This window comes from Tachyglossus aculeatus, chromosome 7 (assembly GCF_015852505.1).
Source record: "Tachyglossus aculeatus isolate mTacAcu1 chromosome 7, mTacAcu1.pri, whole genome shotgun sequence".
In the NCBI taxonomy this organism is placed as follows: domain Eukaryota; kingdom Metazoa; phylum Chordata; class Mammalia; order Monotremata; family Tachyglossidae; genus Tachyglossus; species Tachyglossus aculeatus.
This window is the reverse complement of record NC_052072.1, coordinates 56,651,142-56,674,800: the sequence shown is the minus strand read 5'-3', so window position 1 is coordinate 56,674,800 and position 23,659 is coordinate 56,651,142. Positions and strand designations below refer to the sequence as shown.

At 40.3% G+C, this 23,659-nt stretch overlaps 1 protein-coding gene across 6 annotated transcripts in view; it reads left to right on the top strand.

Moving 5' to 3' along the window:
- The window catches only part of AGAP1 (ArfGAP with GTPase domain, ankyrin repeat and PH domain 1), a 777,656-nt gene that overhangs the window by 395,005 nt on the left and 358,992 nt on the right, over positions 1-23,659 (top strand). The gene's annotated exons all lie outside the window — the stretch shown is intronic.

Here is a 23,659-nt window from a genome sequence, read left to right as displayed (position 1 = left end):
ACTGAGGTTTTAAGACTGTCAGGCCTAAGTTAAGGATTTGATTAGAAGGCAAATCCAGGATTTGGGAAAAAGGCTGGGAAATACGCTTTAGTCTAAAATAACCACCAAACTAAGGTAATGACCAAATTTACCTGCTGGTTTCTCTTATTTCCCAGGTATAGTTTATATAGAGAGGGTTAGATTTACTGCATGATGATCTCTTCATGCTGGGATTCCTGTAATTCCTAGGTATTTAGTGAGTGCTTACTATCTGCAGAACACTGTATTAAGCGTTTGGGAGAGTGCAATACAACAGAATTGGCAGACACATTCTCTGCCCGTTAATGAGCTTACAGTATAGAGGTGGAGACAGACATTGATATAAATGAATAAGTAACTTATAATAAGAAACAGGCAGACACTTGACAGCCAGGAAGAAGCTCCAACTGTGTGATTTCCCTTTGCTCTGCCCTCAGAAGGACTTAGCCCTAGGGTAAGGATGGGGGGCATGGGGGAGGGGAAAGCTTCTTCACTGTTGTCAGAGAAGGCTGTGTCCTCCCAGAATGGTGGGGGGTTTTGTCCTTCCACTAGGTCTGTGACCTTGTTACTTAATAATGACAGGCCAGATTCATAGATTACATCAATCATTTTTCCTTGCGCATGTGGATAGTGGGCTTTTGATTCCAACGAACATGACATCGTCTTAGCAAGCTGGGAGAGTCTTGGCCAAAGTATTGTTAGAGAAGTGGCATGGCCTAGTGGAAGGAGCACGGGCCTGGGAGTTAGAGGACCTGGGTCTAATCCCAATTCCACCACCTGTCTGCTGTGTGACCTTGGGCAAGTCACTTCTCTATGCCTCAGTTATTTCATCTGTAAAATGGGGATTAAGATTGTGAGCTCTGTGTGGAACAGAGACTGTGTACAACCCGATTATCTCATATCTACCTTGGTGATTACTAAAGTGCCTGGCACATAGTAAGCATTAATAAATGCCATTAAAAAAAGTGCATGCATACCTGGCTTGAGGATCTCACCTCAGGGTTGTTATCAGTGATTTAGCATTATACTGCTGGGATGAATTATGCTTCACAAGTAAGGATGTAGGACAGTTCTATTCAATAACATTATTTGTCACCCAGGCAAAGGAATAAAAAGCATGTACACAGATGTTAAGATGAGACAGTTGGACCAGCTTAAATAACCCTTTGGAAGAAGCAAATCAAATTCCAAGTGATTTAGACAAATTGGAAAGATGGTCCAATAAAATAGGATGAAATTGAATAGAGATGTGTACAAGAGTAGGACATTTAGGGACAAACACCAACAACACATACAGAATAGCGAATAACTGATTGAGCACAAGGACAGCAGAAGAGATCCAGGGAATTGTAGTTGGTTAGATCCTACATATGAGCTACCCCTTAAGCATCTTAAAAACTCACACCACTCCCCAGCTCCAGAGCGCTTATGTATATATCTTCATATTCTGCTATTTCTCCTATCTGTAATTTATTTTAATGCCTGTCTTCCCTTCTAGACTTTAAGCTCCTTGTGGGCAGGGATCATGTCTGCCAACTCTATTGTACTGTACTCTTTAAACCACTTAGTAAAGTGCTCTGTACACAGTGAGGTCTCAATATATACCAATGATTCATTGAGCAATGAAATGGAAGTAAAAAACAAAACAAAATGATTCTGGGATATAGCAATAGGATTATGACTTGTGAGAGTTTGAGTAATCATTCTGTTATATTCTTCCCTGGCCAGAACCATTTTAGAGTATTGTGTGCATGTTGGGTTTCAATCCTTGAAAAAGAATGTAGAGAAGCTGAAGACAGCTCAGAGAAGAGCAACAAATTTGATTAAGGGGATGCAAAATTGTTCCTGTGAGAAATTGTTAAAAAAAATTAGGTTGGCTTTTTTTAAAAGAGTGTTAGGATATAATATCTCTGATTTTTCAAATGTTTTCATGGAGATGTTGTTAATTAGTTGCCTTCTTTACCCATCGAAGCTATGTTAGAGCATAATGTGAGCTTATGTAGGAGCCAGAGAGACTTGGGTTTGTATGTGAGGAAGAATTTCCTGACTATATAACAATGCACTTTTCCTCCCAAACCCAATCCTTCCCCTGACTCTAAACCAACTCTGTTATATTGCACTCTCCCAAAGCTTAGTATAGTACTCTGCACCCAGTAAGCACTCCATAAATAAGCACTCCATACATTATTTTGATTGAAGCATGCCTTTATACATTGTAGCTTCACTTACCTGCAATTTGTTAGTGTCTGTCTCCTCATACTAGATTGTAAGCTCCCCGAGGGAAGGGATCAGATCTGCTAAGTCTGTTGTAGTCTCCTGAGGGCTTAGTACAGTGATCTGCACAGGAAAAGTACTCAACAAATATTATCAGGCAAAAACTCCTCATCCTCGGCTTCAAGGCTCTCCATCACCTCATCCCCTCCTACCTCACCTCCCTTATCTCCTTCTACAGCCCAGCCCACACTCTCCGCCCCTCTGCCACTAATCTCCTCACTGTGCCTCAGTTCTCACCAGTCCCGCCGTTGACCCCCGGCCCACGTCATCCCCCTGGCCTGGAATGCCCTCCCTCCGCACATCCGCCAAGCTAGCTCTCTTCCTCCCTTCAAAGCCCTACTGAGAGCTCACCTCCTCCAGGAGGCCTTCCCAGACTGAGCCCCCTCCTTCCTCTCCTCCTCCTCCCCCTCCCCATCCCCTCTGCCTTACCTCCTTCCCCTCTCCACAGGACCTGTATATATGTATATATGTTTGTACGTATTTCTTACTCTATTTTATTTGTACATATTTATTCTATTTATTTCATTTTGTTAATTATGTTTTGTTTTGTCTGTCTCCCCCTTCTAGACCGTGAGCCCGCTGTTGGGTAGGGACCGTCTCTATATGTTGCCAACTTGTACTTCCCAAGCGCTTAGTACAGTGCTCTGCACACAGTAAGCGCTTAATAAATATGATTGAATGAATGAATGAATGAATTACTATTGATTGGTATGAGGGTGATTTCATATTAGAAGAGACTGCTGAGGAAGGTTTTACAGTTTCCATTATGGAGGTTGTTAAGAAAGAACTGATCCTTTCTCCATATGACTTGAATAATTTAGTTATTTACCTGGCTAGAAATGGGGAGGTGGAACAAAAGATCTTTGGAGATCCCTTCCAGTTCTGTAATTCCATGACAGAGGCATTTGGGAAGTGTTTAGATTTTTTTTCCCCCTCTGGGTACATATAAAATAAACAAATTGTGTAAAGCCCATTCATCAAATTGTATTCATGAAAAAAAAATCAATTTTAGTACTTAATTGTCTTTCTCTAAGACTGTAATTTCAAATTATTATTAAAGCTTTTGTGTCTTTTATTTACACATTTTAAATTTGAATCTGTTAGAACCTTTAATCTCTTCATAGTTTTACTCTGCATTCTCTCTGGATTATTTTCCCCTTTAAATGCTTCTGCCTCTTCTCTGGAATGTTTTTGTTTCTTTGTTTTATATTTTTTAATATTATTTCTTTTTCCCCCTATATTCTTGAATCCTCTTCACATTTACATTTCTGTAATACGTGAAATTCATAAATTCCAAATACTCATGTAGAGATTTTCATTTGAGTTTTGATTTTAGTCTTTTCAAAGGATTTTAGACTTTAGAAATGTTTTTGTCATTGGAGAAAGAGTGCATTGCCAGAATGAAGGGATCATTCAGCTTTCTGCCAGGATACTCTGACAGCTTGATAAGTTGAGAAGAACTGATAGGCTCATTTCTCCCCTCTTTGTTAAAATCATTTTTCTTTTATATTCCTGCCTCCATCCAAATTGTATTGCCAATTTATTGGAACATTCCCACTTCTTCTTGGGGGGTTCTGATTTGCACCATCCTTGGGAATAAGTGAATATAAGAGGTTAATCATTTTTCTAACTGTAGACTAGATTTAGACTGGCAATTAAGCCTTTTAAATATCTGTTTTGTGTATTAACCAAATTCTTTGCCAAGTAAAACCTTATTTATATTACCTTTTCCTCTTTTTGCCATGATAAAGCAGAGTTGTGAGTGATATTGAAATGAAAATTGAATAGTGCCAACGTATGGTTACCTAGTGGTCGTATGGAGCACTAGACAGTAAAAATCCTTTGAAAAGACTAAAATCAAAACTAAAAATGAAAATCTCTATGTTAATATTTGAAATTTGAGAATTTCAAGAATCACAGAATTGTAATTGTGGAGAGAATTTTAAGAATGATACATGGAAAAAGAAATAAAATTTAAAAATATAAAACTTACATAAAGGTCCTCTCAAATAGGACCTTTATTCTTGTCCATCATACTACTCATACTACACATAGGATTAGGTGTGTGTGTGCATGTGTGTGTGTACTTGTATAGTCAGATTTATCAAAGTCGTGCAAATATCCCTGAAAATCCCTTCCTTGTTACATTTATGAGGAGATTGGTCCTTTCTACACTGTTGCCTATTAGCATATTGACAGCTGTATTAATAAGAGAATGACATTTGAGTCCATATTGTGTATAGAACATTGTACTAAGCATTTTGGAAAGTACAATATTTGGTAGATATGACACCTGCTGATCAATCAATCAATCAATCAATCATATTTATTGAGCGCTTACTGTGTGCAGAGCACTGTACTAAGCGCTTGGGAAGTACAAGTTGGCAACATATAGAGACGGTCCCTACCCAACAGTGGGCTCACAGTCTAGAAGGGGGAGACAGAACAAAACCAAACATATTAACAAAATAAAATAAATAGAATAGATATGTACAAGTAAAATAAATAAATAAATAGGGTAATAAATATGTACAATCATATATACATATATACAGGTGCTGTGGGGAAGGGAAGGAGGCAAGGCGGGGGCGATGGAGAGGGGGACGAGGGGGAGAGGAAGGAGGGGGCTCAGTCTGGGAAGGCCTCCTGGAGGAGGTGAGCTCTCAGTAGGGCTTTGAAGGGAGGAAGAGAGCTAGCCTGGCGTATGTTGGGATGGAGGGCATTCCAGGCCAGGGGGATGATGTGGGCTGGGGGTCGATGGCAGGACAGGCGAGAACGAGGCACGGTGAGGAGATTAGCGGCAGATGAGCGGAGGGTGTGGGCTGGGCTGTAGAAGGAGAGAAGGGAGGTGAGGTAGGAGGGTGCAAGGTGATGGAGAGCCTTGAAGCCGAGGGTGAGGAGTTTCTGCCTGATGCGTAGGCTGATTGGTAAACACTGGAGATTTTTGAGTAGGGGAGTAACATGCCCAGAGCATTTCTGGACAGAGACAATCCAGGCAGCAGTGGGAAGTATGGATTGAAGTGGGGAGAGACAGGAGGATGGGAGATCGGAGAGGAGGCTGATACAGTAGTCCAGACGGGATAGGATGAGAGCTTGAACGAGCAGGGTAGCGGTTTGGATGGAGAGGAAAGGGCGGATCTTGGCATTGTTGTGGAGCTGAGACCGGCAGGTTTTGGTGACGGCTTGGATGTGAGGGGTGAACGAGAGAGCGGAGTCAAGGATGACACCAAAGTTGCGGGCTTGTGAGACGGGAAGGATGGTAGTGCCGTCAACAGTGATGGGAAAGTCAGGGAGAGGGCAGGGTTTGGGAGGGAAGACAAGGAGTTCAGTCTTGGACATGTTGAGTTTTAGGTGGCGGGCAGACATCCAGATGGAGATGTCCTGAAGGCAGGAGGAGATGTGAGCCTGGAGGGAGGGGGAGAGAGCAGGGGCAGAGATGTAGATTTGGGTGTCATCAGCATAGAGATGACTAGCTGCTCACCAGGCTAGTCTGTTTGAGCGATTTCCTTCTGGTCCTCTCCTGGTCATATCATTTGAGATTATGCTACACTGTTTCTTTATGTTACTTATTCTGTTCTCATGGCTTGCATGTGTCCTTTTAATGCATCACACAGTAACTATTTAGGTACCTGCTGTTATCCATTATCACAGGGAGGTGTGTTATTATGAGCATTGGTTTGATGTTGGTGAACTAACTGAGGTCCAGGACTTCATCTTTGGTCATCATGTCCTGCCTTTTCAGGGTTGGATATGGTTCATAGATGGCACTGGGGAAACTGCTTTACAAGTTTCCCCACAAGATGTGATTGCTATAGTAGTTCCAGGTCTCACAGACATGGGAGGGTGGACATTACAACAGCTATATAGACCTACAGCACGATATGGATTTTGATGCCCTGTTGCTGTCGCACCCTGTTTTGCTATCTGCCGAAAGCCATTCTGGCCTCTTTCATTCTGTTCAGGCAAGGTCAGAGGTGAAGAAGCAGTGTTGCCTAGTGTATAGAGCACGGGCCTGGGAGTCAGAAGGACCTGGGTTCCAAGCCCATCTCTGCCACTGGTCTGTTGTATAACCTTGGACAAGTCACTTCATCCCCCTGTGCTTCAGTTATCTCATCTGTAAAATAGGGATTAAGTCAGTGATCCCCTTGTAGGACATGGATCGGGTCCAACCTGATTATCTTGTTTCTACTCTAGTGCTTATTAGCATGTATGGCACATAGTAAGCATGTAACAAATACTTATTATTATTGCTAATAAATATAATAAAGATGCCCTACCAGATCCTTTCCCCGCTCCACTGGAGTGAGGCAGGACATGATGGGAGATACTGTCCTATACTCTCCCAAGTGCTTAGTACAGTGCTCTGCACACAGTAAGTACTCAGTAAATACCATTTACTGATTAATTGATGGTTCAAAGTATGCTTTATTGCCGTGGTAGACTATATGAGGAAGACCCTGGCTGCAGAAACATAATACACTTCCAAATTCACTAAGAAACTATTCCAACCCTTCAGGCCCTGAGCATCCTCAAAAATCTTTGAGGTGGTCAACCAGAAGCTGCTGTATCCTGATAACTGAGCTTGGGATGCACTTAAACTTGATTAGCTTAATTCCACCCCAGCGCTTAGTACAGTACCTTGCCCATAGTAAGAGCTTAACAAATACCATTATTATTATTAGTAGTAGTAGTAGTAATAATAGTAATAATAAACACGATGCCATAGTTATAACAATCAATTTATTTGTAAAGTCAGCACAGATTTATTGTGTGATGATGAGCTTGCCAAAAACCTAGTACCAAACTGCACCTGGGAAATTAACACATAGCCAAGGATTTTCCTTGGCAAGTCTGTCTTTAAAGTAGCACACCATATAATATTTCATGATTGACAAAGAATTAGAAAAGCAGTATTGCCTACCAGATGGAGCACAAGTCTGGGAGTGAGAAGGACTTGGGTTCTAGTCCTGCCTCTGCCACTTGTCTGCTTGGGCAAATCACTTCACTTCTCTGTGCCTCAGTTACCTCATCTCTAAAATGGTGATAAACTGAACCTCATGGCACAGGGACTGTGTCCAACCTGATTACTTTGTATCTACCCCAGCACTTAGAACAGTGCCTGTCACATAGTAAATGCATAACAAATACCATTATTTTAAAATGCCAAATCAAAAAGGCCAGTGAGCCGTTTGGGAGATGGGTAGAGTGAGAACACAATGGTGTATAAAATGATAAGTCTACAACAGTGAATTTGGTGTGTCACCAATTCTTTGGCATGAAATCTTACTCATGGCTTCTCAACCTGTTTGACCATGGTTTTCCGAGAGCCTTACTGGGTATCTAATGACAGGGCATCATCAACAACAATAAGGTCCTGGAAACCAGTCATCTAAGCCAGTCATCTCGCCAACAGTAAGGCAGTGGTCACAGTAACAATTTTTATGGGAGGGACATGAAGAGATTGGGCAATAATACTAATAATTGTAATATTCATTAAGTTCTTACTATGTGCTAAATACCGGGGTAGATAAAACATAATTAGGACAGACACAGCCCGTCTCATCCACGGGCCTTGCAGTCTCTTAGGAGGGGGAACAGGTATTGGAATCCCCATTATACACATGGGAAAACTGAGGGAGACACAGAGCAGTGATGTAACTTGTCCAGGGTCACATAGTAGGCAAGTGGCAGTCAGGATTAGAACCCAGGTCTCCTGATTCCCAGGCAGGTGCTCTTTCCACTACCAAGGAGCTCCTGTTTGGTGAACTGAAATAAGAGATCACACAAAAGGGAGAACAGAACAAACCTTTGACAATCCTGATGTAGCACAAAATCAAAAAAATTTGATATAGTTGCAAGTAAACTGACGTAACTCAGGGCATTAATCAGTGGCATTTATTGAGTGCTTACCATACTGTACTAAGTGCTTGGAGGGTTACAATACAATGAGTTTGTAGACATGGTCCCTGCCCTCAGAGAGCTTACAGTTTAGTGGAGAAAGAAACGTTGCTCTCCTTAAGCACAAGGCTTTGCGAATAAAGGAAGGTAGAAAGATTTGAAAGCAGAAATAGGTGCCTGCCAGTGGTAAATGTATTAGTGCAGCAAACAAGAGTTTCTAAAGCAGTGTTGTGTAGTGGGAAAGAACACAGAACGGGGTTCTAGTCCTAGCTCTGTCACTTACCTGCTGTGTGACCTTGGGCAGTTCATTTGACTTCTCTGCAAAATGGGGATTCAATATCTCTTCTCCCTTGTACTTAGACTGTGAGCCCCATGTGGGACTGGATGATCTTGTATGTACCCCAGCGCTTTGTACAGTGCTTGGCACATAGTAAGTGCGTAACAAATATCAAAATTATTTAAATGCACACTGGTTCAAAAGAGTCTCAGTTAATCTTGGCTGTTTCTGCCACCCCAGCAATTTGGGTCTCACTGGCAATAGCATCATCTTCAAAGAAGAAGGGCAGTGAGAGAAGGTAAGAACTGTAACTCCATCTGTTCTTTGTATTCTAAAGAGAGGCTAAAGAAGGAAAGTTTGAAACCTATATGTGCATGTAGCTAGAAAGAGGTGAAGGACTGCCAGTCCATTTAATATTGTTTTAAGTTCTGTTTGGGGATTGTCTTCTTGAACGAAAGAAGCTCTTGGGGCGGGGGGGCATAGGGGGCAGACGGAGATAGAGAATGAAAATGAACACACACGAACTAGCCTCCAGGAATATTTTGGAACGAGGGACTAGACGAGAGTGAGCATTAGGAATCATAGGTGGCTGATCCTGAAAAGCTGATCGTTAGCTCTGCCTTGTAACTTTGGAAAAGGAAATAATGGAGAAGCCGGCTGTGGAAAATAAATCCTTGTTTTCCTTGTTTTAAGTGTGGTGTATGTGGTAAGGATGTAACATCCTTAAGAAAGATTATTCAGCCCAAAACAGGGCAATAGTAATTACTTTGAAGTTCAGTTGGTAGGTTTTCACATGTGTTTTCCCTTGAGGTAACAACTGTAGACATTTTTACTAGTGATAGACTAGAGAAACCTTCCATCATGGTCAGAATCAAAAGCAATACCCACACCTAATGCATGTCGAATTGTCAACTTACTACATTGTCTCAGTCTTCCTGTTATCCAAAGGACTGTGTTTGGTAAATATTTCAGGTGGAAACCTAAGATCTGTAAACACAATTAGATGCTTAATACCTTCAACTTCAAATGAAGAGGGGAATACTTAAACCTATCTGGACAGTAAACACAGACTTGAGTTACAGAAGACTTCTAGCTTTTTCGATTGGCAAATGAATGAAAGTATCCTGTTCATCCCATTGTTGATGGAGTCTGCCATTAACCTCCCACTATGAATTATATTTTTGCACAAATATATATTTTTGGAGGGATGGGTACTAATACATTACTAAGGGCTTGGAGAGGTGAGTACTCTATTGTGATTCAGACACCTGTCAATGGAAGTTGCTCTCTTTAGGGGAGAGGGAATAAATTTTCCCCCTCCCATCCCCCAGTAGCTCAAAGGAATCCTGAGTTGGGCATAAAGGTCATAAACACCAGTTTACCCTGATTTTGACTGAAACAAGAACTTTTAATCTCCTTTCATATTTTTGTATCAGATTGTACTAGAGGTTTCCACTATTCTAAAAATGAAATCTAGCAGCCTTGACTTTGTTCCATCCTGAAGGTAACTGTTTATTACAGTCGGCATTTAAATTCCCCGATTAATAGAAGCAATTAAACAATAGCTTCATTTCCAGCAAATTAACAGCCCTAAGAGATAATTGCGACATAAATGAAGATAAATTTGTTTTAAAATGAGATAAAAAAGAATACAGACAAGAACTGAATCTCAGATGAAAAATGCAATCGTTATTATTTCAGAAAATACTTGGAAGTTTCAGTAGTGAAATCTAAGTCAAGTTTTTCTCCTGTCAACTGTGATCCACTTATGAGTCATGGGCCATTCTTTGGGATCAGGAACTTTCATTTGACCCAAGCGTGATACTGATGATATTGGATCATCTAGACTGTGAGACTGTGATCATCATCTAGACACCTTCTAGACTGTGAGCCTGCTGTGGGGTAGGGACCGTCTCTATATGTTGCCAATGTGTACTTCCCAAGTGGTTAATACAGTGCTGTGCACACAGCGCTCAATAAATATGATTGAATGAATTGGATGCTGATGATACGTATATAATTAGTTTCACCCTTGGTTGATGCCAAAGGCACATTATTGATTTTGAGTTTCAAACTCTAAGTACTTACCTGGAAATTTTTGAGATTGTGATTGTTGTGTTTTCTGGCAAGTCATGAAAATAGATTTCAAGTGGATTAAAGGCAACTTCTAGTGAGAGATGTGCTTTCACAGTTAACCCATTGTAGTTTGTGGACATCAATGGTTAGTGTTTTATAGGTGTCCGTTTCCTGAATGTGGAGCACTGTTTACACTTTACCACGAGCTTATTAAAGTCATACCTCTAAAGTGATAAAGTTTTTTTTCCAAGTCAGCAGGACATGCCTCTTGTAGGGACAGAGCCAATGGCCTGAACATGTTTGGAGAGGAAGGAAAGGTAGGAGATAAGGAAGTTAGACAAAGGGATGAAAGAGGGGCCCTTCTAAATGCATACATATACATTAACACTGAAGCCAGCACCCCAAGGACACATACACCTGGAGAAATAAACAGTGTCACTGAACTTTCATTGTCTAGTCCCTCCTTGTGTGCAGAGCACTGTACTAAGCCCTTTCGGGAAATGCAGTAGAGCTGTTATAGATGACCTCTGACCTCAAGGATCTTAGAATCTAATGAGAAAGCAGACACTAAAATAATTTACATGTAGAAGGAGTAACAGTTTCATAAAGGCTACAGGGCTGACACAGAAATGCCAACAGAGAGGGGATATGAGAGCTTAATCAGGGAAAGCTTCCTAGAGGAGATATGATTTCAGAAGGGCCTTGAAGAGAACAGTAGTCTGCCTTATGTGAAGAAGGAAGGAGTTCCAGGCAGAAGGGAGGGTGTGAGCAAGAGAGACAGGAATGAGGCACAGTGAGTAGGTTGGCTGAGTGGAGGGAAATATGTAAAATGAAATGTAGTGGGAGAGGATGGAGGATGAGTGGAGGGAGAGAACAGATTGACTGAGTTAAAGCCAAAGGTCAGGAGAGTCTGCTTGATGCAGCGAGGAATGGAGAAACACTGTTAAGGGTTTTGAGAGGTGAGGAATCACATGCAAAATGCCATTTTAACAAAGTGACTGGGGCAGCAGAGTAAACTATGGACTGGAGAGGCTGAAGGCAGGGAGGTGCGAAAGGAGGCTAATACAATAGCTTTCAGGATATAAAAGTTGTTGGGCAGAAGTTAAAGGAAGATGAGTGACTCCTGAGCGAGGCACGGAAAGCCCACAATCCAGAATGCCAGCTGGACCTTGGGGATGGCGACAATGATTCAGACTGCATCTCATAATGACTTACATTTTGGGATGACATGATATGTCTGCACCTCGAGATTGTGGTTGGTGTTTTGCCTTAAGTATTTTAAAAGCAAAGAATTAACAATATGGTCCTTTTAGAAGGTTACAGATGAAGTGATTGGGTTTAAATTGGTTCTTTTGAAAGTAGTCTCATCGATCACTGTAAACACAAATTCATATTTGAATTTTTTTCATAAAAGTGTTAATTTTATTATCTGTTCTAGTTAAAATGGGGATTATAAAATGTGTAATTGCAACTGCATTTTTTTTAACAGTTAATTATGGTAAACATGGGCTATTATTTAAATGGTGATAATAATTGAAACCAGGCTCAGAGACTTATCTGTAATTCAAATAGGAAGAGGCAATCAGCTCAGAGTTGATCTATTAATTCAAATTGGATATTCTTATCTGAGATGGGCACCTTTGATCACCAGCTCGATGATTTTCTGAAACACCAGGTTTTGCTGTTTCATGCTGTGGGTTTAGTGCAGTTACTTGTATTGGTTTCCTTCCTTTCTTTGCCAACCTCTTTTTCCCACATGGAAAGCAGCATGGCCTGGAGCACAAGCCTGGCAGTCAGAGGATCTGGGCTCAAATTCTGACTCTGCCAGTTGCCTGCTGTGTGATCTTGGGCAAGTCACTTAATTTCTCTGTGCCTCAGTTCTCTGCAAAATGGGGATTCATGACCTCTTCTCCCTCCTACTTAGACTGAATCCCAGTTGACCAGACAAGGTTCCCTGCTTAAAGTAGCCTCCACCATTTGAGACTTAGTCCTGTGATTTGTCTCCTAACTCAGGCTGTACTTTTTGAGGATTGAGGTTAGCAAAAGTGCACTGTACCAATTGTCAATTTTATATAAGCACTGCTACTGGAGGCCAGGCGTAAGTCTTTAAAGCCACACCTTAGGATAAAATCACAGTAGTGGCACCTTCATATTGCCACAGTCAACATGTTTGCTGTCATTCGTGGAAGGGGTCTTTCACTCTGAAATCTTGCTTTTGCTCGCACTCTGTCTTTCTCACTCTTAGTACTTAATTTTAAACAATTTGTCATACCCCACCCCTTTAACCATTTTAAGCTTGTCAAATCTTACTGTATTTAATAATACTGGCTAGTTCCTTATTAGTCCTTCACTACAAGGAAGGAGATTTTGACCTACTTTATGACAATCAGCTCTGAATCTTTCAATCAGTTCTCTGGAAAGGGTTCTAAGTTTCTTTCAAATCATGTCTTCCAAAATTAAGGCTCTTCCATTCTTTGAAGAGGTAGTTTCTTCAATTTCTTCAATGATTGAATATTCCATATACAGTTTGTTCTGTATTCTTTCCAACAACCCGAGGCAGCAAAGAAACCTTGGACATGTGCAGATACTTTAGATAGTTTTGTATACTTCCAACTGATTTCATAAATAATAATAATAATAATTTTGGTGTTTGTTAAGCGCTTACTAAGTGCAGAGCAGTGTTCTAAGCACTGGGGAGGATGCAAAGTGATCAGGTTGTCCCATGTGGGGCTCACAATCTGAATCCCCATTTTACAGATGAGGTAACTAAGGCACAGAGAAGTTAAGTGACTTGCCCAAAGTCACACAACTGACAAGCAGCAGAGCTGGGATTTGAACCCATGGCCTCTGAGTCCCAAGCCTCTTTCCTCCCAAGCCTCCCAAGCCCAAGCCCATGGCCTCCCAAGCCCAAGCCCAAGTCTCTTTCAAATGAGGACTGTTCACCAGGAAGAACAAAATTACCAGGCTCATGACTCATGTCTGTATTTGGTGGAACTGTTTTTTGTTTACATTGCTTTATTTGTTGACTCCTCTCATTGCCCCTCTTTCTCATCAAACGTGATTTTTTTACTTGACCCGTATGAGTACACAAGCATATTGGTAAATTGTGCTGAAGAAACTGAGGCATATTTTCCATTGTCAGTATGATGCTATTCAGGTCTCAGATGAGAAAGTCAAGGTAAAAAGGAAGTAGATTTCTACAATGACAATGATAACCTCCTAAATCAAAGGGATTTTTAACAGGCCTGATACACCTGCACTCTAGTCTCATTATGTCAGTAGTATTGAAGAAAATCAGAAAGGAGTAGATAATGAGATTTCTAATCAACTCATTGGGGTAAAGATGGCCATGATATTTAATGTGGGCGACCTTTCTGGCAGTTAGAAAGTCATCCCATAATCTGATGTTAATTCTCTTAAAAGCTAAATTTCTGGAATGATGTATGTTAATACCACACTTCTCCCCAAGTAGTGTATTGTTCCATGTAACAGACTATCATTGGAAACACTGGATAATGCCAGTATGGAATCTGTAGCTCTTTGTGGAACCTTTGTAATTTTGGGGGCTGGGCGGGGGGATCCCAGGAGTTTGACTTGCATGTCTCTCTGTCAAATGCAGCTTTATTAATTAGATTTTTAGAGCAACAGCTGCTCCCCCTGAAGAAATGTAATGCTGCACAAGAGGCTAACTCATAAACAGTCTTTTGAACCAATGAAAGACAACTCTCTGAGATCAGTTGCTCTGGCAACAGTGTTTCCAATAGTGATTAGCTCAAATACGGAACACAGTAAAGATGTAGTTAATTCTGGGGCATTGATTTTGGTCTTGGGGACAGGTAGCCTGAAATTCCTCCCTGACAGGAATTGTGACATTGGTGAGTCATCTCCAATCAATCAAGCAGTTGTATTTATTCAGCACTTACTGTGTGCAGAACACTGTACTACATAATGATGGCATTTGTTAAACACTTACTATGTGTGAAGCACTGTTCTAAGCGCTGAATGCTTGGGAGACTACAGTGTTACAGTATAACAGGCACATTCCCTGCCCACAGTGAGCTTACAGTCTAGAGGAGGAGACAGACATTAATATAAATAAATAAATTACAGATATGTACATAAGTGTTGTGGGGCTGGGAGCGGGGATGAATAAAGGGAGCAAGTCAGGGAGAAACAGAAGAGAGTTGAAGGAAAAGGGGGCTTAGTCAGGGAAGGCCTCTTGGAGGAGTTGTGCCTTCAATAAGACTTTGAAGCGGAGAGAGTAATTGTCAGATATGAAAACGGAGGGTATTCCAGGCTAGAAGCAGAACGTGGGTGAGAGGTCAGCGGCAAGATAAACGATATTGAGATACAGTGGGTAGGTTAGCATTAGAGGAGCAATGTATGCGGGCTGAATTGTAGTAGGAAAGTAGCGAGGCGAGGTAGGAGGGGACAAGGTGATATAGTGCTTGGAAGAGCACTTTTTCTCTTTGATAAATCAGGATGATCTTAATGTTAGTTTTTTGGTGTTTACTCTTCCATACCCTAACAGTTGACCAGAAAAGCTCAGCACTAAGTGTTCAATCTCTAAGAATCCAGACAAAAATGTTGGATTTTTCTAACAAATAAGAAAAAAAATTGGACTTTGGAATTAGAACATATTTATCTAGACTGAATTAACCAAAAAATCATAAAATCCTAAGTAGTCAGGGCAGTGAATCTACTCCATCAAGAAAAAAAGCAAAATCCCCATTATTTGCAGGGTATACTATTGACAATGTGAGAGGCTGGTATGGGAGTTTATTTTAACCTGATATTGTTTGTGAACAGGAGGGAATACAATAGAAATAGTCTCATGAAAATATTTTTAAAAGTATTTCATCAAATGATGACCAAAACATTAGCCATAATCCAAGTATGATTGATTATGAATATTTTATGAGAGGTTTTTTTTAATCTTCCTTGTACTGTCCTTCCATTCTTCCTTCCTTCCCTCTACTCAGCTGGGGTCTGACAGCATCCACCGATCCACTTTACCCATTTCTTTATTTCATCATCGATGGTAGTCCTACAGTCTGATCTGAATGTTGCAGCAATTCGTAACTATAAGCAGCTCTTGTGGGCAGGCAATGTTCGATCAACTCTGCTCTGTCATATTGTACTCTCCCAAGCATTTTGTACAGTTCTCTGCACACAGTAAGCCCTCCGATTGAAAGGGTCAGAAGAGGATGGTACTGGGGAATCAGTGCCATGCAGTAGCTGCCTTGTGTGGTCTGCTGTACTGGCATTGAATTTAGAGGACTTTACTGGAGTGGAAATGGGTCTAGGAACTGTCCTGAGTTCAGTCAATCAGTGGTATTTATTGAGTGCTTACTGTGTGCAGAGTACTGTGATAAGTGCTTGGGAGGGTGCAGTATAACAATGAAAGAGTTGTTAGAAATATTCTTTCCCACAATGAGCTTATAGTCTTGAGGCTCTGAAACTTGGAGGATAGAGAAGGTCTAGGTTTGAAACACAGTGGCATAGTAGATAGAGCACAGGCTTGGGAGTCAGCAGGACATGAGTTCTAATGATGACTCTGCCACTTGCCTGCTGTGTGACCTTGGACAAGTCAACTTCTATGTGCCTCAGTTACTCTTGTATAAAATTGGGAGCCCCATTTGGGAGAGGGGCTTTTCCCACCCTACTTGCTTGTATCCACCCTAGTGCTTAGTACAGTGCCTGTTACATAGTAAGCACTTAACAAATACCACAATTATTAACAAATACCACTGAGACCTTCCTCTCTCCCCCCATCCACCCTCCCCACACATATAGTAATTAGATGCCACTGAGGCCATACATATCCTTGGTGGTCTCTAGAACCAGTTGCCTGAATCCATGTAGTAACTCAGCCTTCTGGAATGATAGAGTTGTTGAGGATCAGCCCGAGGTATGAATTGATCACAATTTTTCCTTGTTTTGTATTTTTAATCAGATAACCTTCATTAAATTATACATCTAATGGCTAGAGAAACTTATGGATAGGAAATACAAAAAATGTACCCTTTACACTGAGAGACCTGAATCATTTGATGAACATCCTCAGAGATAACATGGAATTTAGTAATGTTTCACTATCAGGAGCCCTGGGGACAGAGCTGGTTAAGCAAAATAGAATGATTTTAGAATAAGTGATTGGTTTAATTAGAATTTTCAAAAAAGGCCAGTCCATTATCAAATGGAAAATGAATTAGTCTCAAATTCAGAATATTAGGGTGCCAAGAGGTTCCTACTTGAATTTGAATTCAAAGATCATATCTTCTGATGCTCTCCCAAGCACTTAGTACAGTGTTCTGTACACAGGCACTCAATAAGTACTATTGATGGTGATGATGGTGATGAACATCTTGAACCTGTAGTAACTGGAACAAACAAGAAATCAGTAGAAGGGCCTATCTATGTACAGCATGTATGCTACAGTAATTGTGGTATTTGTTAAGCACTTACTATGTGCTAAGCCTTGTACTAAGCACTGGGATAGATACAAGATAATCAGGTTGGACATAGTCCCTGTCCTATTTGGGTCTCACATTCTAAGTAGGAGGGAGTAGAATTTAATCCCCATTTTACAGATGAGGAAGCTGAGGCCCAGAGAAGTTGTGGCTTGCCCAAGATCACACAGCAGGCAAGTGACAGAGCCAGGATTAGAACCCAGATTCTTGACTTCCAGCCCCATGCTCTTTCCACTAGTCCATGCTGCTGCTCTACAAGGCTATATTATTGGTACTATTCAAGTTAATTAAGGACATTTTTAATAATGACGTTTAATTGGCACCTGTTCATTTGGGTTGATCTTATTCAAAATACAGATGTGGGGTGGAACAAGGACTCTCTAGTTGTGTTCTTATTAGAATCTGATATTATTAGGAGAGTATAATTTCAATTAGCATCTCTGATCAGAAGACCACTAATTAAAATATTAAGGTTTTAATAGTAATGGTGGGAAGGAGTAGAGGTAGCAACCTAATTCTTAGAGCCAGAGGGTAAACCAGGGGCAGAGCTGTGAGTGGGGGAGGCTTCCATGGATGAAACATCAACCCCCAAAACCTCCCTCATATATGTAGAAATAGCAGTTCCAGATGACATAAGTTCAGGGGATTTCAAAGTGTATTTTAACTTTGAATGATGGAGCAAAACTATTTCAATACTCAGGCCCCTGGCAGAATCATTCTCTTGCTTCCCTGTCTCACACTGCCTGACATTTTGGAAATATGTCTGTCCCATTTCAACAACGCAATCCAAACCCACTTGGTTTTACCTCACAAAATGTCAGTCCTGGCACTATGAGACATTCCCTTCTCCCCAGCTTTTATACAGAGATTGCAGTCCTGCTGGACCGTCACCTTTTAACTCCAGAACTCCCTGCATGCTAAATGGAATAAAGGAAGTTTGAATGTGCTAGCTTCAGAGGCTATTAGACCTCATTAGCTACTTCTTGAAACTGTCTAAAATGGTGAAAGTATGTGCTTGCTCATTATGCATTTGAGAACACTTTGAAAGGAGCCTAGGAAGTGTTGCCAGGGAGATGAACAGAACAGATTTAGGGGACTCTTTTTCCCTAATCTCCAATGATGGAGACTCTTCCATTTCCCAGGTAGCTTCTTTCGATGATATTCAAGACGTTTTTCTTTATGATGAAACTACATGGAAACATAGGCCCTTTCATTGTGTTTTAAAAGTTAAGCATAACCACAATGTAATTTGTTTTTCATTTCTGTAATTGAAAGATGTTCATCTTTTAGTTTCTGGTTTTAAATGATCAACCTAAGATTATAGTGAACTAAGATTATAATGAATTTTACTCAAAATGGCCTCTCTTCTGTTTATCATACATTTACTGTATCTTAAAGAAGATATTGGTTTGTGAAGGACATCCCACAGCTGTATCTTTTTTGAAATAACTGAAATGTTTTATTTTTAATATTAACAGGGAAACAAAATTAAGGTGCCAAAAACCAAAGCTTTCAGAGAAATTTTTCCAGGCCATGTTTTTTTTTCCAGTTTATTGGGCAATATTCCTTCAGGAAATCTCAAGTAGCAAACAAAAGGAAATAGTATTATCTCCCACATGGCATAAATGGTCACAGAATATTTTAGGGGAAAAGCTGACTTCAATTTTCCACATACAAAATTGAGATATAGACCTATAATGGTCATAGAAATTAAAACACTCCCACCCTTTCCAACCTTTACCATTACTGTATGAGCAGTATCACTCAGAGGAGAGCCTCTGCCAAGATGATGTTTGGAGCAGGGAGGTGCTTGCTCACAATGCAAGGAAGACCTGCCTCCTGATGGAGTGGAGGGCAGATCAGGTGTGCCAACTTTTCAAATCAGTCATGGAGGTGAATTTATGGGTGGAGCTTTGAGAAACATTATGGCAGGACTTGGAGGGGATGGGAAGAAGAAATGGAGGAGAGAAGAGAAAGAGGGAGCAAGAGAAATGAGAGAGAAAAATGGAGAAAGTAAAAGGTAGCAGCATAGAGGCACTGCCTCAATCTTTTCCATCTCCTACCCTGTGGTCCTCACCTTGCACTGGGGCTGGACGTGAGCAGTTCCCATCACCCTGCCCCAGAGCCATCCTCCGCTTGCCTAATCCTTGCCCTATCACACCCCCTTGGGGACCCCAAACATCCCATCTCGCAATAGGCATAATGTAGATGCAGGGCCACTGAGACTCCAGCCATACCAGTTGCAGGCTAAGGTGGTGGAGACCCCACCCAATTTTCACTGAGAGGATCTGAGCCTTCCATGCACTATGGAAACTCCAGTCTCTTCCCAGCTCCTTTTAGCGCTGCAGAGATCTCACTTCTCCCGCCTCCCCATTTGTGCCAAAGGGACTGCAGGTGAATTTAATGGTATCACCTCTTGTTGCCAAGCCTAGGGGAATCATGACCCCCATGAATCTGTGGAGTGGGGGCCAGTGGGACAGACACCCTAGGTCTCTTGATTCCCAGTACAAAGCTTGTTTCCCTATACCATGTTGCTTCTCTGAAAATAAATTATCTAAATTGCTGACCTTTTTTTGCCTCTATATGTGGATTTTTGCTGTAGGTGATCTATTCCTGAAAACTTTGGAATCTTTTTGGATCTTCTGTACTAACTATATATTGTACCATGGATTTTAAAAGAAACTTCAATGAGAAAATGAGACTTCTTTTAAAGTAAATCCCTCTTATAATGTTATTAGTAAGCGATCTCTGTTTCAATTTCTCTATTAAGATAAATATATCCTTTGCTCATAAATAATTATTATTAGCAGTATTGAAAAGAGCTCGGTGTGGGGAGGGATTGTCTCTATTGCTGAATTGTACTTTCCAAGCGCTTAGTACAGGGCTGTGCACACAGTAAGCAGTCAATAAATATGATTAAATGAATGAATGAACAAGCAGAGCCACTTTGGGCTCATGAATCTCCTCACCCTGGGGATTTATAGACTTTTGGAAAAACTAACTACTGGAAAACCTCTTCCCTGTTTTGCTTCCTCATGGCAGCCTTCTTGATGGAGAGCTGTGCTGGGAAAAGCGGTGAAACCTTGGCTTATTTGTTCTCCAAAGAAAGGAAGGCATTTTTGGAGAAGAAAAAAGAAGCTTTCTATCTCCACCTCCCCACCTTCCCCCACCTGCCAATTCTTTCCCCGCTTCTGCTTGACTGCAGACCGATAGGTGAAACTACCGTCAGCAGCTGCAGTTCTGCTGTGGATTCTCACTCTCACCATATCCTGGGTGCCTCTTCCATCACTGTTCAGTGACAGCTTGTTCTTCCTTTCCCAGTGGTCATTTGAGGTGGGGGTCGGGGGGGCGGGGGGGGGGGAGTGAGGGATGGAGAGTGAAAGAGCGAGATCAATGGTATCGAGAACTCAGTGTCCCTAGAGCACTGAACTAAGTGCTTTATGAAATACAACCGTTGATAGACATATTACCCGCCTGCAAAGAGCTTACAGTCTATAGGGAGGGAGGGGAAGGGGAATAGAGAGAGAGAGAGAAAATGTGTAGTAATCAATCGTATTTATTGAGTGCTTAGGTGTGCATAGCACTTCACTAAGCATTTGGGAAAGTACAGAATTGGTAGCCATATTGCCTATCCACAGTGAACTTGGAAACTAGAGTGTGGTTAAACCCAGTTCATAAAAAAAAGTGTATTTTTTTGTAACCTTAAGGAATGTAAGATACAACTTTTTTTCACATTTCATGATCAGCAGCAGCAGCATTTCTTGAGGACCCGTGAATACAGAGCCATGTACTAGGAACTTGTAAGCCAGATTGTGAGCCCCTTAAGAGTAAGGGATCATGTCTACTTATATATACAGTATATAAGTATACTATGTATACTATGTAGTATATGTGTGTATGTGTATATATATGTATATATATATGTATATATTATAGTACTCTCCATAGCATATAGTATAATCCTCTGCACACAGTAAGTGCTTATTAATACTGTTGATAGCCTGTATCACTTAGATGACCATTACAATCACCACATAAAATATAGAGAATATGATCTAAATGTGCATATTATTTGACATTTAGTTGCTTTAGTTGGTTTTTCAGTCTGGATCCCCTTCTATTCTCAGTTTGCATCCTCTCCTATAGGGAGTTTATCCACACTCACTGCTCCAATTGCCATCTCCGGACAGATGACTCTCAAACCTACCTGGTAATGTATTTTAGTGGCTATTTCTCCAACTAGATTGTAAGATCTCAAGGGCAGGGATTGTCTCTATTAACTCTGATATACTCCCAAGCTCTTAATACCGTACTCTGTAAAAAGTAAGTGCTCAATATATACTGTTGATTGCTTGATTAATTTATTCTTATTTCTTGAATTTTACTGTAATGGGATATTTTTAGCTACTGTTCAGTTAAAGAAACTATATCTTATAGTCAGAAAACAGTATGAATAATTTGCCTACTTATATAAAATTTGACTCCTTTACTTTAAGTGCATTTGTTTTTAGGTAGCAGTAGCATGGGTAAAAGAAAAACATGAATGAAAATTTTTGAGTGAAAAGAGATCCACATTTCTAGGCATTAACATATTCATTTACAGTCTGCCTTATCTGAATGACTCTCCGCTGAAGGTGATGTTCATAATAATAATAATAATAATTGTGGCATTTGTTAAGCGCTTACTGTGTGCCAGGTACTGTACTAAGCACTGGGAGGAATATGAGCAAATCGAGTTGGACCCAGTCCCTGTCCCACATGGAGCTCACAGTCTCAATCCCCATTTTACATATGAGGTAACTGTGGCCCAGAGAAGTGAAGTGACTTGCCCAAGGTCACACATCAGACAAGTGGCAGAGCTGGGATTAGAACCCACGACCTTCTGACTCCCAGACCCATGCTCTATCCACTCCATTCCCTTGTTCCTCCTTCCCAATGGGAGGGAGTTTTTTTTATTCTGGAGTTCCCTGAAATAAGGCCTCTTTACATTAAATTACTTGATTTTCAAACAACTTCCAATTCTCAAATCCTCAAGACAGAGGTAAAGCTTCTAAAAAAAAAAACAACCTTAACTTTTAATATGTGTAATGAACTTTTAAAAATGAAAGTCAAGACAATCATTGAGCTAAATGATGATTCTAAGTCTTCGATTGTTTTTAAAGACAATCAAGAATCTTTTTATCTCTATCCTCAGAAGAAACCAAGAAAACTGGCATTGATATATCATGATATTTAATGTACTTTCAGTCTTAAGTGTTTTGAGACATATGGAATACAAATATTTTTCAGCTGTTAGTGTCATACCTTAGTTTGCAATCAGCAATCTCATAATGGTTTCTAAAATTTTCTAGTATATGTCTTTGAAGACCTCAGATCAATAAGCCAGTGGTTCTGAAATGACGAAGTGCTACGATATTCCTCTGTAATTTAAACCTGATTAGCTGATGAAAGTTATGATCAATACTCTGCAAGAAGATAAATTAATTTATATCATCCTTTCAGGATGATAAGAGGCCTACTGGAAGAGGATTGTAACTAATGAAGCTGGAGTTTCATATATATGAGCCATTTTTAATATGAGAATTCTCGTATATTGTATTTTCACTAAGTCATGGTAATGCTATCATTCATTTTATAGAAAAAAAAAAAACAACTGTAGGCAGACCAGTTTCCTCTTTGAAAGAAAGTGCATGAAAACACTGTGCAACAATATCTCTTGTTACAATAGATTGGGTGGAAAATATGTAAATAGTATTTGTATAAGTTGAGTCAGTTTTCATAACATGGGACTTACCTTCTCGGCATGCAGTACGTTAAGGAACTGTGTTGTAATGTTCACACAACCTGCACCATGCACATGCATGCATTATTACTTCTGATAATGAATGCCATTCCATCCAGAGAGATTCATATTTTGGGAAAAGAGTTACCAAATTCACCAACAGTGTTCTATCCAAAACAACTATGAAAGCCCACTTCTATGAGAGAACTGGCTAAATCTTCATTTTTACAATATCTGAGCAATATGGGCATTGAAAAACCATTGAATTTAATTACATAAGGTCTTCAGTGATATGTAAAATGAAGTAAAAATTAGTTACTCTCCTTCAATGACAACTACTGGTGTGGGAAAGGATAGCTAATTGCAAGCTTCTTTTGCATTATAACTTTCCTCATTGTACCATGTATCCTGTACTGCAGGAGTAGTGAAGACTGTATGGATTTTGGGTTGTGTAAAAGTGTAAGGAAAATGGGTTTCTATATACTAAGTGGAACTAAGATTTATATCCTCATGTTAATAGGGTTGTTTACACTACTTTATGGTATGAAGACTATGTGTCCAAAGCCATTTTGTATTGCCTTTTAAGTCATTTATCAGTAAAGCTTTCATACTTAACATTCTAGATGGTGTCTGCACTTTTTGCAGTACCAACTGACTAGGATAAACCATCAAAATATTTAGGCACAGAACGTTAAAATAAAAAAGAATTTTGATCTCTCGATTCCTCTATCTTCTATTGTTGATCATCCTTTAGAATAATTCATTTGAAAATCAGGAATACTACACTTTGATTCAAATGGACCTTGTTCAATTGCATCATATTTAGAATATGTAGTTTGCATTTTGTATTCATTTTTCTCA